The sequence below is a fragment of the Aplysia californica genome, unplaced genomic scaffold, assembly GCF_000002075.1.
Source record: "Aplysia californica isolate F4 #8 unplaced genomic scaffold, AplCal3.0 scaffold00004, whole genome shotgun sequence".
Lineage (NCBI taxonomy): Eukaryota > Metazoa > Mollusca > Gastropoda > Aplysiida > Aplysiidae > Aplysia > Aplysia californica.
In genome coordinates this window covers 1219683-1224682 of record NW_004797274.1, presented here as the reverse complement: position 1 = coordinate 1224682, position 5000 = coordinate 1219683, and the positions used below count along the sequence as shown (strand labels likewise).

The 5000-nt window shown below is 42.4% G+C and overlaps 2 protein-coding genes across 3 annotated transcripts in view; one reads left to right on the top strand and one right to left on the bottom strand.

The window, feature by feature from the left end:
* The window catches only part of LOC101846779, a 66718-nt gene that overhangs the window by 21392 nt on the left and 40326 nt on the right, over positions 1-5000 (bottom strand). The window lies entirely within an intron of this gene.
* Positions 323-5000, top strand: part of LOC101845658 — a 12980-nt gene continuing 8302 nt past the window's right edge. The window contains exon 1 of one of the 2 annotated variants that reach the window (XM_005089213.3): positions 323-617. The gene's annotated coding sequence lies outside the window, so the exon portion shown is untranslated. Of the gene's footprint in view, positions 618-2402; positions 2965-5000 lie in introns of those variants that run through there. The other variant, XM_035968507.1, reaches the window with a different exon arrangement.

Below are 5000 nucleotides of genomic sequence, written 5' to 3'. Positions count from 1 at the left end.
CAGTCCAGGCAGTTATGAGCATGACATTGATGAATCAGCCCATTCTGAGCCCATTTACAATTATACTGTGCATAAGAATATGTTAATGCCCCCCCCCCCCCCCCCCCGGGAATGGCCTAAAGACACTACAGTCAGTAGCACCTCCCCGGGGTATTGAACTAAATGTACATGTGCAGAGTGCATACGCTACACTGTAAAAAAAAAAAAACCTATTAAAAAAAACCCCCAACACATTCGCACAGGTATTCGAATAGCACGACTAGTCTAGAGGCTTCACGCCTCGAAACGTCGACAGAGTTTCGTTTCTTCAAAATCGGACAGCATGAGTAGCCTAGAGGCCCGATTGTTTAAGGGGACGCAAAGCCAGACGACAACACAAGGCATGTGGCTGGTGCGCTCTGGTGTGGCATTAAGCGTTCCAACTCCACGAGCCCGACACACTACACACTAGTTGTAGGCCAACAAAGGAGCTTAAAACAACCTGTAACCTCCTTGAGGCCAACATAGGCGGCATGCGGAGGTGTCAAGAAACCTCGCATATATCGACTTTTATCTCTTTCCATTATGACCTGGACTAATTCTTAACCGAGATCTTCACACGGGCTTCTCTGTAACAGGTGAGTCAACCCCTGGGCCAGTTCCGTTTTATTTTGTACTGTTAATAAGAGTTTTACGGCACTTGTAACACGATTAGGTCGTGCGAGCGCCGAAGATTACAGGTGTTACAAAAGAGTAACAATTACCACAAAAAAAGATATGGGCCGATAGATGTCTAATAGAATAGGAATGGGGGCGCAAACCACACCAGAGCACCTACCAACCACCCACAAACGGCAATACAAAAAGTACGGTAATATAAAGTAGTACGCTAGCTGTGGCATTTCGTTCCCGCTCCGCACATGTGCTATAAATTCCCCCGACACTACACACAAGGCCAAGTCAGGTGTAGTAGGCCTACACAAACGGCGGAATGCGGGGGTGTCAAGGAACTCCGCTTATCGGTTTTCTTCTACGTGTATTTCTATTGTTACTGCTCTAGATCTCGACCTACATATTATTATTATCTAGATCTTCACACGGATATTCCTGCTTAATCAGGTGAGCCAACTCCGGTTTCAGTTAAGGAATGTATTTGTCTGGGTAAAGAGGGCACTGACACAATAATGGCCATTTGGTGCATGGATACAGCAAGCTAGACAGACAAAAACAACAGAGAGAACATAAAGAAGTAGAACCGAGGCGAGTTAATTCTATTTCTACCCAGCATAAGTTCGCATACGTTAAAAACAATCAGAAAAAACGACAAATGAAGTATTTGGGACACCAGAATAGACATAAGGGTCTTGAACATCTAGCTTTCACTGGCAAAATTAAAGGCAAACGAGGCAGGCGTAGGCCCAGAACAATCTACTTGGGGAACCTAAACAAATGAGTAACAGGCAAAGATCAGGGAAATGTAGCTTTTTTTTTAGAGCATCCGAGCAAAAGAATGAATGGAGAACCATGACCGCCGATGTCTGTCGCAGATCTAGCACTGGATAATGATGATGATGATGATGATGATACGCCTCGAGTAGGACAAATACCAGTGACGCCCTCCAACCACCCACAGTTAAGGAGTGTAACTTGTGTAAAAGCTGAAGTAGAAGTAACAGACCCAGCTTAGTTACAAGTGTTGAAGTGTACATGTATCATGATGGCCTGGGTCAACTGCATTTTTAGCTTTAGAAAGAGTGTTACAGCACTTGCAGCACAGTTAGGTCATTATGTAAGTGCTGAAGACTAAAGGTGTTGCAAGAGAGTAACAAACACAAACAAGGGAGGAGGAGAGATTTAAGACGATAGATTTTTACTATGAAAGAAGGAGCAAACCGCACCAGAGAACAGCCAACCGCCAACCTCCTATGTCAGTTTCAACCAGAAGAGTAAGTAAAAGTAGAAGTAACAGACCCACTCTAGTTTAAAATGAAGTGTACCATCACGGACTGAGTCAACTGAATGAAGCGGGTTCTTTTTCAATATGACCCACAGAATTCTACACAGAATTCTGTGATATGACCGCAAAAGACGAACATGTAACAAAGAGCTTATGAAAAAAGAAACAATAATAAATACTGTGTAGAAAAACAAGGAAAATCTTATCTGGATCCATTCACTATGGGGAAGTTTAGATCTTAAAAGTTCTAAATACAGAAAAAAGGCAGCGTTAGGTATACTTATTAAACTATAAACCTACAGTTTAGAGAGCTCATGTGACCCTTGACCCTTACAGTAAAGAGAACTCGTGTGACGTTAAGGAAAAGCAGTTCAAATTTTGTATTTAATTTGTTATTATTCATCTCGCGAGTTAAGGCCACGTGAGAACAAAAACAACGACCGAGTTACGCTGTACTAAAAATACCTTTCTGTTTCAGGGGAATCCCCGCCCCCATGTTCTCACGCGATGTATGGAACGAGATGAGGAGTGGGAAAAATCCCGCCCAAGGCTTTCTCAGATCTAAGAAACCCTCGCCCCACGAGTTCTCGAGGTCCTAGTACCAGAGCCCTCTCTAATTTTCACAAAATACATGAATATTATATTTCGAAATCACGGGAAACCCGTCGCAGTCGTAAGACCATTCCCTTTAGTCTATAAATAGCGGTTTTCCATGACGTCAGGTAGCCTTGACACTTCACTCGATACGACCAGACTCTCTGATACGACAAAAGACGGTAAGAATCGACCCATCGCTCGCGCATGAGAATTCTATTTATAACCCCCTTGCCCCGTGCCGAAACCCCAGATCTGCCTTGGCCGTGTCTTCTTGACGCACACACACCCACAGACACACACAAATCTGCCGCGGACTGTTAGTGTTAAGCCTATGTCCCAAACGAGCAAACTGTGTGCTTCTTTTCTTCTTCCTCCGACCGTCACGTTGTCATTCCACACCAATCACCCCTGACATCGCACACGACTGACAGGTAAGACCTGATTTTGATTCAGCTTTTTTTTTTTGGATTTTTTTGGTGTAAAGGTTCAAGTTTTACGTCACTTAATAACTGTATATCTTCATATTAGTTATGATTCAAGCTTTACGTCCCTCGCAACTGCACGAGTGAAGGTCATATTATGAGCGTGTAACAGTACGCTCAAACTGGTTACTATAGGCCTACTAAATATAATATATTTGTTACATATAATTATAATTTACTCTGACACAAGATCGTATAGAGGTTTAATTACAATACTGAATATAATAACTAACAACAGGGCATCACATCAGAAACAACACTTCACGTTGTGACAATACGTTTAGAATTTTAATCCACATTACTAAACTTGGGTGCAGATAGATGTTTATTTAACATGACTTAAAATGCAGTAACACTTTGACAAATAGGCCTACAAATCAGACATTGTTCACTATTTTTCCCCTCACCATTAGGACTTGATATCGAACGAATGAAGCCTAGCTGCCAGAGACAATAGCACCAAAAACCTAACCAGCACAATCATTCGCGTACATTTAGTTATTTAGTTCAAATTCACACCCTGTAGGCTTGGTGATCGTTTGGGAGAAGAAAACATAACGGAAAGGGATAAAAGAAAACAAACTGCAAATGTAATGTATGTGGAAACGTCTTCATGCAATAAATATTTTGTTCATCAACAAAAATTATACCCCCCCCCCCCCCCCCCCACACGTCTACGCGCATCACGACGATCACCACTCGCTGTTCCTCTCGTCAAACATAGCCCTGCAACCCTACGGTAAACCCAGGTGGGCCCACTGGATTGCGCACGTTTGAAACGGGGGGGGGGGGGGGGGGGTTTCCTGTCCAAGTGTTCATCCATGCAAAAGTGGACACACAAAGTAACCTACTTATTTTGATCAAATTTATTCCACAGCAGCTTATCATAAACATTTACAGCATTAATGCACGATATACAATATGTTCATTTTATTGCTAAAAGATGAAAAAGTAAAAAGTATCAGGTCTTTAAAAAATTGGCCATGACTTGTAGGCACAATTTATGTTACTCTATTCAATGCTATGTCCGTAGGAGTAAGTTTTCTCATATCTCCAGAGAACGTGACATGTGACAAGACATGCATGATAACGCAATGCAGTCATGACTAAAAACACATCAAACTGGGACTTCGGGGGGGAAAATGTGCGAAATTGTATCGGTTTAACTCCCGTAACAACGCCATAATAAGGTTATTTGAAAGGCGAGATCTCCTAATTTAACTTCCGTCTCCGATACAAAGGGTCGAGACAAATACCCAAAAAAATATGTGAAGCGCCTTTCCCCTGTTTGCTTGTCTGCTTTGTTGGGTTTTTTAAACACTTAAACAATTTGTAAGTGGGCCGAAAATCACATCGTATGTGAAAATATGTAGTATTTTGCACTGGACCAGATGTAGATCTTGTAATCGCTACACTTAAAACACCACTTAAGTGGCGACCAGGAACCAAAGAGTTAAACAGCTTTGTTGGGTTGTTGTTTTTTATTTGAGTAAAGAGAAACACATAGACTCAATAATGGTCATTTAGTGTAGGAAAAAAAAAACAAGACAGAAAAAAGACAGAAACATCAGAGGGAACGCAAAGTCTAAGTAGGACCTACCAGTGGTGCCCTCATTGAAAACTGCAAGTTTGTGCAAACTGTGAAAGGCTGGTTGGTGCACTACATACATATCCAGCCGAAACTGTCTTAGACGGTTAGTTATTAATGAGGGGAAAAAGCGGCCGTATGTGGCCGTCTTACACGGTGTCAGCATAACGTACAAAATACGCATGCGGTGGGGGTGGGGTGGGGGGGTAGTGGACATTTGGGCAGATGATTGTCTTATATATACAGGTGGCCTTTTGAGCTGGTTCGACTGTATTTCTGGTTGGATTGTCGTAGCGGCAGGGTCATCATAGAGACTTGAATATCGGTATTCCCTACAATGTTGGGATTAATGCTGCTGAGAGGGGACCACTCAAAGAATAGCCACATGTCTGCAAGG